Here is a 14,858-nt window from a genome sequence, read left to right as displayed (position 1 = left end):
TCCCGCCATTGGTCAATCGGGTGGTATTAGTTTGCTATGGAATACTAATGTTGTGCAGGTGGAGAATATAGAAATGTCAGATCAGGAACTCCATACTACTGTCCATGTACGTCCCTCATCCCCCAAGTGGCTATTTTCTACTATTTATGCCAGTACCATCTTAGTCAAACTTCTACATTTATGAAATATTTTAATGAGGTGATCGGTTGATTAGGAATACTAATTCTTACTTGTTTGCAGAATGTATTAATCGTTGTAAATTCATTGATTTAGGCTTTAAAGAAAGTAGATATACTTGGACCAATAAAAGATGAAATGGTCAAACATGAATGGATCGCTGCTTTTCCAAAATCCACTGTCCACCATCTTCCTAGAACTCATTCTGATCATCGCGCATTATTGGTAGCTCTTGAACGTCCTTGTCTCCCTCTTGAAATAATGTGGACCTCTCACCCAGATTTTCTCAATATTGTGAGACACCATTGGGATGTTAAAAGTCTAGAGTTGCCTCCTTTACTACCTACTATTCTTAATTTCACTCATAATTTATCTATTTGGAACAAGACTGTATTCGATAACATTTTTGAACAGAAGAGAAAATTATTGGCACGCCATGGGGGTTTACAATTCTCCATTCACTGCACTATTACTTTATTCCTCCAATTTCTTGAACGGGACCTCCTAGATAAATATACATGTATCTTCCAAATGGAAGAGGACTTTTGAAAACTCAAATCGCACATTCTTGGGATTAACGATGGCGATGCCAATACTAATTTTTTTTCATATATCAACAGGTTAGGAAAAATAAGATTTTGGCACTAAAGGATAACACCAATAACTGAATATTTGACCAACGTCACATTGATTCAATCATCCAAGAGTATTATCATACTCTTTTTTAATACGGATCGTAATTCTTCTTCCTGAAAACAACATACTTTCCACACTATTCCACCGATCTCAACGACTTCTCCCCCTTCAGCTATAGAAATCTACCGTGCAGTTAAACCTTTTCAACCTTTAAAGGCTCTCGGACCAAATGTTCTACACCCTTTTTTTATCAACACTAATAGTCACATGTTGGACAATCTGTCATACAGTTCTTCCAGGAAGCTTTTACTAATTATTCTATTATCACGATCCAACCACCGAGCCGTGCGGGCATCTATTCTAATATCTAGATAGGAGAACTTTTAACCCCTTATATGAAATAAGCGTTGCGAAAGTTACAGAAAGATTAAATAATAAGTCAAAAAGTTCCATTAAAACAAGAACAAGTCACTTGTAATAGTTTTCATACAAAACTCCGATTAAAACCCCCCAAGGATATTGGTCTAAAATAGGTACAAGAGCTCTATAGAAGCAGGACATAAGACAAATGAAAGACACAGCTCCAACCACAGGAAAGGAAAATTAGGAGCTGTCGGGAGATCATCTTCGCCTTCACCTAGTGAACATTATTGACCCTTCAATCAGACTATGCCAAGTGACGTAGCAAGAGTAGTATTAGTACAAAACAACACGTACTGGTAGGCATCATCGATCAATCTAATACCCACCGCATAATAGATGTACAGGAAAATAAGAAAGACCATAATTAATTAAGCTTTCAAACCTGTCCACCTGAACCTACTAGTAAATTACTTATTCTCACACTTATATATATTCACCTCTCTACCAACCACAGTTTCCCTACCAACTCCGGTATACAAACTTGAGACTCATGGGTTGTGGGCCACCATGCTACTGTCCACTTCACCCCACAATTACCAGCCGACAACCTTAGTCGCTAATGATTCCACACAACTTCTCACTAGACTTGGCCCAGATGTCTTACAACCTATGGACCTAGACATTCCAACACCGCATCTCATAAATAATTCCGATTTCTATATGACCACTTCTACCAACACTATTGCTGACTGAAACTCTAATGAGAACAACTCCTTGCTAACAAGCAACCTCCACCTTTAAAGCTGAAAGTATTGGATATCACATATATCTCCACGTGGTCTAACAAGGTCCACCATCTTACCCACGAATGAATCTATATTGACTTGCGGTCCTTTATTAATAACATACCAAAAAATCAATGAAGCTCTTTTATAAGTCCTTTTCCCTAGCTTATTAACAGCTACCCTGACTATTACACAGTTTACAGCTATCATCAGGTCCTCTCATGGAACCATCCACACACACACACCTCTCCCTCTCATGGGACTCAAACCTAGCCATATATGTGTCAGAATGTGAAAGTCGATCCAAGAACATGTCGGAATATGACACCCAATCCATTAATATATTATAACGTGACTCCCGATCTTATAAATTATCAGAACGTGACATCTGATCCTCACAATCATTATTCCACATTTATAATTAAATAGGCAAACAGAACAATGCATATAAAATCACTCAGATCTTACACTCAATTAAGAAGGTTGCTAACCCCTAAGGTTTCTCACAATTCTTCTCATATTTTCTACAAGGAACATACAATTATTGCATCTACTAATACACATGTCTAAATGTGAAAATACCACCTCCAATTACCCCCAATATCATTACACAACCTTCTTAACTAGGTCACTATCTGTTAGACCATCAACCACACTCAACTTCTACCTGTTACCAGTGAACAAGAGCCTAATCATGCAACCTCTCATTAAATTCCATTTTATACTACGCAATGGGTAAAGATTTAACTACTCAAATAAGATAATCCTAACCTACCTAGGCACCAAGAAACTTTGGAGAGGTAATGTGGCTTCAATCCCTGATTCCAGGTATCCGATGGGAAAGACAGGCCCGAATTCTACCATTTGGAAACCTTCCAATGTTAAGATTCCTTACCCTTCTCTTCTCCAGTCACGAGCAGCCTTTTGGAGGGTTTTTGTAGTAACCCTCTCCTCTAACCTACTCCTGGAAGAAGTGAAAAAAATAAGAAAATCGTGAATTAAGTTTTTTCCACGTTCTCCCGCTCTAGCAGCCAGATTCTCACTGGCGCGACACCGCCCTGGCAGGACTATCCCGCTCTGGTGGTATTTTGGGACCCAGTTGAGTTAATTTTCTTTTGATTTCTTTCGATCTTAATTAACGATGGTTCAGTTTATTACATCTTGTAAGACCCTGAAAGTTGGAATATTGGAGCCAAGGAGAAATTTCCCAAAATATTGATTGGATAAGAGTTTACGGCTTACTCTACGACCCTTAGAGGTTTCTATGATACATAGAAACGAGTTGTAGAGGGAGCCTTTGTACTCGTTCAGGACCAAACCTTAGGGGAGTTTCTACGACTCAACATGAGTCATCCTGTTGATGAGTCATAATAACCCCTCGTAGCCAAAGATCAGAAACTCCTCAAATATTCAGAACTCAAGACCTGCAATATGAGTAAATTCTGAAATTACAAGCCTTAGTACCTTGACTACAAGTTGACAGGATGACCCGTAGAGATGACTACGAGCCGTAGAAACAACTCTTTGAAGCACCTAACACTTAGTTAAATTTCTTAACTGGAAGGTCACATCTATAAGGGAAGTTGACGAGTCATCGAAGTTCCTACGAGTCGTAGAAATGACCTGTAGGAAAACTTCAGAGACTCATTATTGCAGGCTTCTGAGAAACCTGCAGGGTGAGGGGAGTTCACGACTCATTGAGTCTTTGATGATTCATAGACACGAATCGTAGACCCCAATATTTTCCAGCATAAAATCACGATGGAAGACGATGACTCATAGACGTTTCTATGAGTTGTAATGACGACTCGTAGGAGACTAATTCTAGGTTTTTACGAGGGTAGATTGGTCTTTTCCCACCTCTCTTAGACTAAAACCCTGATATTTTAGGACTAAATTAAGTCCCTTGTCAGTACCTAGTATGCCCAATACCCTCAATAACACTTGGATTATTTGAAAGTGAGGATTTGAGAAGAGGAGAAAGACTAGGGTTCAAGTTCTTCAAGCGAGGTCTCCGAGTTCTTGATTGTTCTTTGATTGCAGCTATGTAAGGCTGAACTAAAACATGGATTTTGTTCCTCTATGTGCCTATGATTCTGATGGATGGAATGTGTACGGATTGAGCCTCCATGATTGTATTCCTTGAGAAGTTCTTGTCTTAAAAATATACATGTTTTACTATTATTGATGGAATATTATTTTTCTACGAATTAATTTCTCCAACACATGAATTGAACTACTTATTTTACTTAAACCCTAGAAGTATGTTGATTGATATTGAATTGTATACATCTTAAAATTGAGTCTATAGCTTTGAATTATGGATGTACGATTGTGATTGGAACGTGAGTGTGATGATAGTAATGATAGTATCAACAAATTGATAGTCTTAAATGTTGTCATAAATGATTGTCTAAAATCTCTTTTAATTGCATGATTGAAAATGATTGAAAAATTGATTAGTTGAAGGGATTGATTTGATAGAACAAATGAATTGAAAGAGTCTAAAAGAGACTTATTGATTTGGTTTGATTCGGATTGATTGTCTTATAAGCTTGAGTCTAAGGAGGAGTATCGATCACCAAATTAGGTAAGAGTAAGTAATAACTTGAACCCAATAACTACGCCATCAAATGCAGGAGATGATTGAACCGTTAAAGTCAGATATTTTTTAAATTATTGTCCTGACATGATAGGATGTGATTGGTTATAGATCCATGATTGTTGATTTGTTCCTACCCTGGCAAGGTATGAATGGACGTGGCAACAACGTTGGTTTTTTGTGCTATAGGTCTTGATAGTACTTTGAGTTGAATTGGAAATTGGTCTTGGCTAAATCATATTCTTGTTTAGACTTAGAATATCTTGATTGAGTTGCTCCTTCTTCTGAGTTGAGATTTTGAGTTTATTTGATTCTACCCTGATATATTTTTCATTCTACCATTTTACACACTTGTATATTGCACGTACTGACATTCATTTGGGCCTGCATCATTTTATGATGTAGAGACAAATACTAGAGATCATCAACAGGTGTATCATTGAGGATCTATTCCCTTCCAGCTAGTTGGTGAGTCCTCCCTATTTTCGGAGGATACTGCAGTTATCTTTTCAGCTTTGAGTTAGTTTTCCATTATTTGACTTGTGGTAGTCATGAACTTGTCATTGGCACCTCTTAGATTGTTGATAGAGGCTTCATAGACTAGAGTGTTGCAGCTCAATTGGTGAAAGACGATCACTTGAGATGGATGTAAAGGAACCTGAGGTTTTGGGTTCGATTCCCACGAAGCCCTGCAGGGAAGGGATGAACTGACTGACCCTGTCTTAGACAATACCTGAATATGTGGGCCTAGAGAGGGGGTCGTCATAGGGGAAGAATTCAGAGTTAGTGTCTCTGGCCAGGCCGCTTTGAAGGGAGGAATCCCGCTGTGGCGAGACCGCTAAAGTGGGATAGGTCCCGCCACAGTAGGCCAGTACAGTTATAAAGTAAGTCTTAGTTCACTTAAATGTTTACCTCTTCTAAGTGAGATGTTAATCATTCTAGGGTCAGGTGTTGGTGTGAAAGCTAAAGGTAATAGACTTGTTAGACAGAGTTAGTAGTGGCCCATAGTTTGAAAACTCCTCTATGTAATAGAAGGGTTAGGCCTTGATTTGTATTAGATTTGGAAGCTGACCAACTAAAAGGGATGAGAGTTATGCTTGAACGAATTGAATGAGGTTATCGACAATAGTAAGAGTTGCGCATAAAGGTTTGGCGGTGTATTTCTTCAGACCATGTTTTCTTCTCGTTGATTTTTTTATATTATGCGGTGGGTATCGGACTGATCGAGGATGCCTACCAGTACGTGTTGTTTGTACTGATACTACTATTGCTATGCCATTTGGCATACTGATACTACTCTTGCTATGACATTTGGCATAGTCTGATTGCAGGGTTAGTGATGTTTTTTAGGTGAAGACGAAAATGATTCTCCAACAGCTTCTACTCTTCATTCCTTACGGTAGGAGTTATGTCATTACTTTATTTATACTTTGTATCTTTAGAAGATCTTGTACCTATTTAGACTAGTATCCTTGGAGGTGTTAGTATGTTCTAGTAATAAAACTTAGAGTTTTAAAATTTTCAATTATGGTGCATTTCTGACTTTTCCTTTTAGGTTGTTATTTGGCAATTGTTAAACTTCCGTGTGTTATTTCTGTAAGGATTCTCCTATCTAGGTATTAGAGTAGGTGCCCGCATGGCCTGGTGGAAAGAAGAAGAAGAAGAAGAAAGGGTGCGGAGGAGGAGGAGCTTGAGAAAGTACCGAACAAACCAATGTAAGTTTAACTTAAAATTTTAAGATAAAAAATAGTGCATCTATTATGTATATATTTTGATGCTAACTTTTTTATTAATATGCATAGAAAGTATGAACAACACTTGCTTGAGCTCTGCTAAACTCAATAAAACTTTGGGCAATTCGATCCAGGCTATGCCTGAACAAGCATCTCAAATTTGGAAGAAAAAAGTGGTAGGAGGGACACATAAGGCCAGAGTCTATGAGGTGGACTCTAGAAATGACCTACGATACATCCAATCAGGACTAGAAGGTATTGGATCTTCACGCTAAGTCGAGACAATTGACGATGTTCAAATAATTTCTATATCGCAGCAAATCGCACAGCTTACATGTTTTTTGGCAAAGTTCAAGGCACAATGAATTGCTTAAAATGTAAACATGAGAAGACTGTCGATAAATTAAAGAGCAAGTGATTAACCTCGCTCGTCGATGTAGTGCGTCCCAGGGGCCCTAGTAGAAAGGACATTGAGAGTGATGATGAAGATGAATATATAGCCTCCACCCCTTAACATCCTTTTATATTGTCATTTTATGACTTTTGATACGTTAGTGAATATTTTGTTGTTTTTTAAATTAATTTTGAAAGACTTTATAAGTCTTTATGTTATGATTTGAGGGTTTAATGATGTTTGATGAAGTTTGTTATAATATTGTGTTTATATGATTAGTTGTTTCGTTTGTTTGAAATGGTTGGATTGAATATATATTGAATTGTATTTTTATTGCAGGTGTGCACATAAAATTAACAGTTTCTGCTATTAAAAAAATGCAGAAAAGTGATGGACGACATTGCATTTTTTTAAAAAAAAATCGTGACAATGTCCATTGCTTAAGAAGAAAAGTTTTTTTTTAAAAAAAAAAAGAAATAAATGACACAGTCCTTCATTTAAAAATGTCGCAGTCCATCGCTTTTTGAAAAGCGATGAGGACAAAAGGGATGAAACTTACTGCATCGTTTTTAATCAAAAAATTCACGCCATTCATCGCTTTTGACCACCATTTTTGAAGTATGTTTAGTAGTGTCAGTAGCCTTTTTTCAATAAAGACATCATTTTGGAATACGATTAATTTTTCCAATTCAAACACATTAAATATTCGATTTTCAAAAAATACACACCAACGAGATTTCGATTCATATCGAAAATATGTAAAATATTTATAAGCTAGATTAACCATCTTGCTAGAAGTAAATACAAGTTCAATATTTTGCTTGCAAAAAACTTTGAACTTTTTTATTTTTTATTTGAATCTCTTGTTCATCATTAAATTCTTTGTAAGTTTTGAGAGGGATTTGCCATAGTAAACAGGAACAATAGCCCATGTGTATGCCATTAACCAAAAATTGTTTTATATGACGTCGATTTTGCTCACAATAGCAACAATCTCTGTTTTCTTTTGTAGAATTCATTTTTGCTTTCTGAGCCTTCTAAATCAACAATCTCTAGCATAACGGCCAGATTTTTTACACACAAATCAACCTCTTTGTTTGGAGTTCTTGAATTTCTTTTTATCTTTTTTTAGGATTAAGAGAAATTTATTTGCTTTGAGTTTCTTTGTCGGATTTGTTTGAAGGCTTATTCAAAGCAGTGGCCTTGCTATTGTTACTGGTATAAGTACCCGTGCGTTGTGCAGTTAATTGATGAAAATAAATTAATATATAAACTTAGTTTATTGTCTAAATTTGACAATAATAAATTTTAGTATAATTTTTTAAAAAATTATTTGAAATGATAAATACACTCACACATTCCATGTTATCCTCTAGTTAGAATAATAAAAATATAAAAATAATTAATCGTTAGATTAAAAAATAAAATGTAGCTAAGAAAAGTCCTAAGATTATGATAATGCTAAGCATAAAATTAAATAGTTTTAATCACCTAAATATCAAATTGTAGGCATGCTATTCAAAGTTTCAAAGTTTGTCTTTCAATTTAAAAAAAATCATATAATTATATGGTATTTTAGAACTATATAATTGTTACAGTTGAATAATATTTTTATAAATTTATTTTCAAATCTATTTCAGATAACACATTGAACGGATAATGATATATAAAAAAGATAATATTAAAACATTTAATTTTTGTTGCAATAAAAAATCATTAAGAAAATAGTCAAAATTAGTGAGAAAAAAAGTTATTGCATATGCATAAGTTATCAAAAATTTAGGAAATATATTTTTATAATTATTGTTATCATTGGGAGGAAATAACAAATTTCAAAGTAAATTTTTTCTCCAAATTCATCATCAGAAATATTCAACTCAAATATTTATTTTATATGAGATTCAAAAATTTATGCTTCTATCTTACATACATTGTTAGATAGATCTATATATTTGAATCTTAAAAAATAATTGATATGCAAAAAAAATATATAATAGTACTTTCATCAATTATGCCAAAATTGTAAGTGGTATTTTCTCACGAATAATGCTATAGAAGATAATTTTTTTGATAGTGTCATTAGACTATTCCGATTATTCTATTACTTAACAACGTTAATGTTTCTTCAAATGTAAATACTACCTTAATAAAGTAATATTTGAAGCTCTTAATAATATAAAATTTGAATTATTCTACTCCAAGAATCCTCCAATACATGTGACGCTTGGGCAGAGATTGTACCCCTATGTAATACTATTTCCTGTATTTAATATAGCAATTTGGCAATATATATTGCCAAATAAAAATTACAAACAAAGCAAAAATAGATGTTAATCATAATTCTATATAAAGTTTTCCTTTAATTTTTTCACTGGCGGTGAATCAACAGTGTGCAGATAGTTTTTTAACTCTCTATTTCTTTTTATGTCAATTTGTTTCTATCTTGTATAGCTGTGTGGATAATTTTTGGAAAGTTATTATGTGATGAGGGAAATGAGGAATGGGAAGTTACGCCCATATAGTTGAGAATTTTGTGGGTGGTTAATTTTTGTGTTCTTGTTTAAATTTTTTTTAAAAAAAATAACAGATCTCTTTTAGTAATAAAAGAGAAGGGGGAGGGGGTGTGGGCGGGGGGGGGGGGGGAATATGCTGAAAGGTTATGTCGATTCAGATTATGCAGGTGATCTTGATAAAATCTTGCTGGAGGAGCTGTAAGTTGGGTTTCAAAACTGCAATCTATCGTGGCTACATCTACGACTGAAGCGGAATATGTAGCAGCTACACAAGCTAGCAAAAAAGTAATATGGATGCAGATGTTACTGGAGGAGCTCGGGCACAAACAAGAGAAGGTTGCTCTATTTTGTGATAGTTAGAGCGCTTTGCATCTTGCAAAGAATCCGGCATTTCATTCAAGGACAAAGCACATATGAGTTCAGTATCACTTTGTCTGTGAGAAAATGAAAGAAGGCAGTGTGGATATTCAGAAAATTCACACTGATGACAACCTAGCAAATATGTTTACAAAGTCGATCAACAGTAACAAGTTCATATGGTGTCGATCTTCTATTGGCCTATCAGAAACGTAATATTGTAATAGTTAGGTAAAAAGGATGATGTAAAGACTTAATTGATTCTCAATTAAATCTTCAAGTGGGAGAATGTAAGAAAAAGAAAAGTCAAAAAAGGAAGGAAGAAAAAGTAAAGCAAGAAAGAAAAACAAAGGTAGGAAGAAAAAGTAAAAAGAAGACAGCTGCATAGCTGCCTTTTTCTTTACGACTTTCTTTACGCGTTTTTCTTACACGAAAATGCGTATGTCCTTTCTTTTACGCGTTCTTCTTTCTATTATAAATAGAGGGCATTCTACCCTCATTTAAATCATCCCAGAAAGAGAGAGTAAGAATACAAAGAGAGTTATACACCAAGATAAATATTGTAGTCTTGAGTGTCCTCTTTAGTGAGTTGTTCCTTTTACAAGAGAGGAGTGTTAATTGTTGTTTTCTCCTTGTATTTGAGAGCAGTGTACTCTCATATTTGAATAGTAAAATCCTTCAACCCCATGGTTTTTCCCCTCTATCTGTTTGAGGGATTTCCACATAAAATTCTCGTGTCCAATTTATTTTTATTATTTTTCATCATATCAAACTTTAGTTGTGGTGTTTCCTCTCCCCAATAGTGGTATCAGAGCCATTGTTGTATTGTGATGAGCTAATTGCGTAGTACTGTTTAATTTTGTGAAACGATTTAAATGATAGAGGGATGGATAAATAAGTAAATTAGTGTACATCTTATTGATTGTATTAATTACAACATTGTAAAAATAATAATACCTTGTTTATTCAAGAAAACTTCAACTTTTGATTAGCCACCAAGTTAGTGTACTATATATGTTGTCCCTTCAAGTCCTGCAACTTTGTAATCCATCGATTAGTCAACAACCGGACATTTCAACCAATTTGTAAATATATATTGTCAAACAATTTCAGCCATTTGTTGAAATTAGATATCAACCAAAATAGTTTCAGTTTCATGCTATTGAGAAAGAGGAAAAACGCACGATCAATCATAAAGTTGATCACCGGCCAACAAACAACAGACATCAACTTTTACAATTTTCATCTGATTGGCCTGTATATAGGCACCAATCACCATAGCAGTTGATTAACACCCCTTCACTTGTATAAAATAGTTATAAAATCAGAAAAATAGCCTAGAATTTAAATATATATTGAAAGATATTCTTTTCAAAAGCGATAAAATTGATGAAAGAAATATTTTACCTTTGACCTGACAAACTCACTAATATGTGAATGTTTAATATATAGAGTACCTCTTTACATCCATATCTCAGATGAAACTTGTGAACAAATAATGGAATCACAATAAGTTGAGCATAGCTAGTTCACTTCATTATTCATGAATTGAAATAAAGAATTTTTCATAAATGAAGAGGGGTGGAGAAGTCATCTTTCTTTCAATAAAAAATGGAGAAGTTAAGTGGGTGAAGTTACGTTGGTGAGGAAAACACTTATTCAATTTAATAAGCTTTAAACTTCTCCGGAAACTGATGGATTCTATAAAGAAATAATTAAAAGTAAATTTTAGAATTTGAATTTAAAAAATTAAAATAACTATAAAAAAAATAATTTTTTTTAAAAAAATTTAAATATTAAATTGCTAACACGTTAGCATGTTAGCGGTAATCGTAGTTTTATATTAAAAAAATTGGTTTGATTTCTTATAGGTATATAAAATTGAAAAATGATTAACAATAATTTAAAATCTAAGTATATGTGAACAAATAAATTTAAAAATTCAATTTTATCTCTTAGTCATTTTTAAGAATGTAACGACCCATTAGGTCGTTTTGATTACTAGATCTTTTTATTTTATAAAAGGTTCGTCCCATAAATTTTTAATGGGTATTTTGGATTATTCGATAATACGGTTAATTAGTTGAGAGATAACTTTAAATAATTAATTTAGTTGGTGGGCTAAATTTATAATATCTCTATACTACTTGTCCCATATTTATTGAAATAAAGTAGAATATGGTTATATATTTCTTTCGTGAACTGTTATGACTGAATTGTAAAAGAGAAAAGGAGAATACACTAGAATTTACCTGCCGTCGAACACGAAAGGGGGAAAAAACAATAAATTTGGCCTTCAGGTAAAACCAAAATTTACTTAGCTTTAGTTTTATAACTTTAATTCTATGTAAATTGGTCATGTGGGGACAAGTTAGTAATGTCTATATATTTGAACGATTAGTGGTAAAGATAGTGATGAGGTAATCAATAGCTAATGATTACTGGTGTATGATAATGAATTTAGGTCCTGCAAATTATTTGTTTGGTGCACCATTAATTATAATCAGTTAGTTTCCGTTTTGAAATTGTATTCTTTTAATTTTCAAATTATGATCCAAATTTTGATATATTGAGATATATAATTAAATGTTAGGTATATTATATTATATGAATACCATTGGAGTTATGATATTAGAGAAATTGAGGCTTAACTCTAGGCTTGAGTTTTAGGGAATTGATTATAGAGTTGGATGAGTTGTGGACCTAGGTTAAATATACATATAATATCGATGTCTACGGATTCGTTTGCTTATGAATATTGTATACTTGATAGATTGGAAACATGAGGCATTGAAGAAAGGAAAAACATTAGTGAATTAGCTTGTTTTACTTCGGTTCTTCGGTTGAGGCAGGTTATGGTTTATTCTATATCATAAAGAGACTCTTAATAGTGATTGATAATCATTGAGTAATATTATGAAGTTTGCTATGCATTTAATTGTTGTGGTTTGGATGACTGATATATTATTGTGATTGGTCTGCAATCTCAAGACTATAAAATCCATAATCTTGAACTTGTCCTATCAAAAGTGATGCCTTGAATAAAGAGGCTTGATGAAATATTGTTAATAAAGTGGAATGTGATAATAAATAATGATAAATTAATTATATTTGGATAGGGTGTCACGAGCCGACACGGTACATTTGGATCGGGTGTCACGTTCCGACACGGTATATTTGGATCAGGTGTCACATTTTGACACGGTATATTTAGATCGGGTGTCACGTTTCGACACGATACATTTAGATTGGTGTCACATTTCAACACGATACATTTAGATTGGTGTCACGTTTCAACACGATATAGTTGGATCGGGTGTCATGTTTTGACACTGTATATTTGGATCGGGTGTCACATTCCGACACAGTATATATAAATTGGGTGTCACATTCCGATAAGATACATATAGATCGGGTGTCACATTCCAACACGATATTATTGGATCGGGTGTCATGTTCCGGCACGGTAATATTAAAGAAAAATATATTAAAATGACTTAATCTACTAAATCTCAAATAACTCATTTCTCAAAAGAGCGTGGTGTGGAGGCCTAAGTCCTCATGTATACTTTGGATATTGTTGACTGATTACATAATTGTTTTATTGTGTTGTCACTTGATCTTGATCTTGTTGTTTGCCACATGTTAAGTGTTGTAGTTGATTTTCTGCTATTACTTTATGCATATTGATTTATATTTTGAGTCGGACGATAATACCTACTTCGTACATGTTGCCCTGTACTGATCCCTACTTGTATTTTTTTCGTTTTCCTTTTGTGGAGTGCAGATGTTCTTGATGTGATGACTTTCAGATTTTGAGAAACGCTATGTAATAGACTTTGGTGGATTGTGTTATTTCTTACTTTCGTAAGTTTGAGCTTCTGCATTTATTATCGTATTTCATAAGTTGAATAGCTAATGTAAGTTGGGGTTTGTGTCATTGATTCTACCACCTAGAAACTTAAGTGTGGACATCACTCATGGCCCATTTTGGATCGTGAGGGATCTGAAACTTTCAATAATGTGTGTAACTTTCTTTTGAAACTGTTGTGGGATTTTGAATTGTCAAAAAAAAATTCTATTTACTTATTTTTTGATTATTTGTAATTAAATTTTATTCTATAAACATTAAAACCATGCATGTGTGTGTGAGTTAGTAGGGTTATGGGGGCAAGGGACGTGAGTAGTTTTATATAGTTTGATTTTTTTCCTTTTTTTTCTTTCTCTTCTTCTTTTTTTCTTTATCATTTTTGAAAAATTAATATTAATTTATACTTTATATTTTAACCTAAATATATGCTTAATATTTTAATTTAATTAAACTAATCTAAATATGTCCTTTAAGTTTTAATAAATTAAATCTTATTAACATTGACTACTAATTAAACACCTTAGTTAGGTGTTATGAAATATTAAATTTTAAATATTTAATATTAATTCTTCTTTCTTTTCAAAATTCTTTTAATATTGTTCTAGAAATTCTTTTAATATTCAAAATTCTTTTAATATTGTAATCCGATTTTGTCAATGGGGATTTTTTCCAAATTTAAATGTCTGCATCTTTATGTAGATGGACAATTTTTAATAAATTTTTTATTTTCTATTTTAAAATTTAATTAATTGATAATTGATTTTTTAAAATTTAAAAATTCGAGAATAATTGTAGCGCTGACATATGGCGTTCTTGCCTCTCCTATTATATATAGATTGATTATAAGAATTTTCATTCTTATATATCTTCCTCCCTCGATACAAAGGCACTTTTAATTTACTCAAAGAAAACTATTTAGAATCATGGGGGATTTTTTTTATATCCTCTTCATATTGTTGGCAATTTTGTTATAATTACTCTAAATTTAAAAGATAAAAAAAATTCAATTCCCGCAATCCTCAACTAATCTACTATAACTTGTCGTTCGTGAACTTGTGCAAAAATAGGCATAACCATCATTATACTTGAACTCAAGAACTTAAAAACAAAATTTGTTTATATCTTTCTCCTTGGCTTTGTATTTGAATTCCAAAGCATTCCAAATTTTCTTTGCGGAAAGTTCAACAGTAATGAGATCACAAAAATAATCAGAAATACATTCGCTAGATATAATATATCTAGAGGTAAATACATTAAATCTAAAGACAATTCAATTAAAATACGTAATTAATGAAACTATAAATACATTGAATCATTACTATCTATAGATTATAGTAGTGGGCTTTATTTATGCTTCTATTGAGCCGAGGCTCTCTCGGAAACAGCCGTCCTACCTTGATAAGATTAAGATCTGCGTACATTTTACC

This window comes from Solanum dulcamara, chromosome 9 (genome assembly GCF_947179165.1).
Source record: "Solanum dulcamara chromosome 9, daSolDulc1.2, whole genome shotgun sequence".
NCBI classification, from domain to species: domain Eukaryota; kingdom Viridiplantae; phylum Streptophyta; class Magnoliopsida; order Solanales; family Solanaceae; genus Solanum; species Solanum dulcamara.
This window is presented reverse-complemented; position numbering follows the sequence as displayed.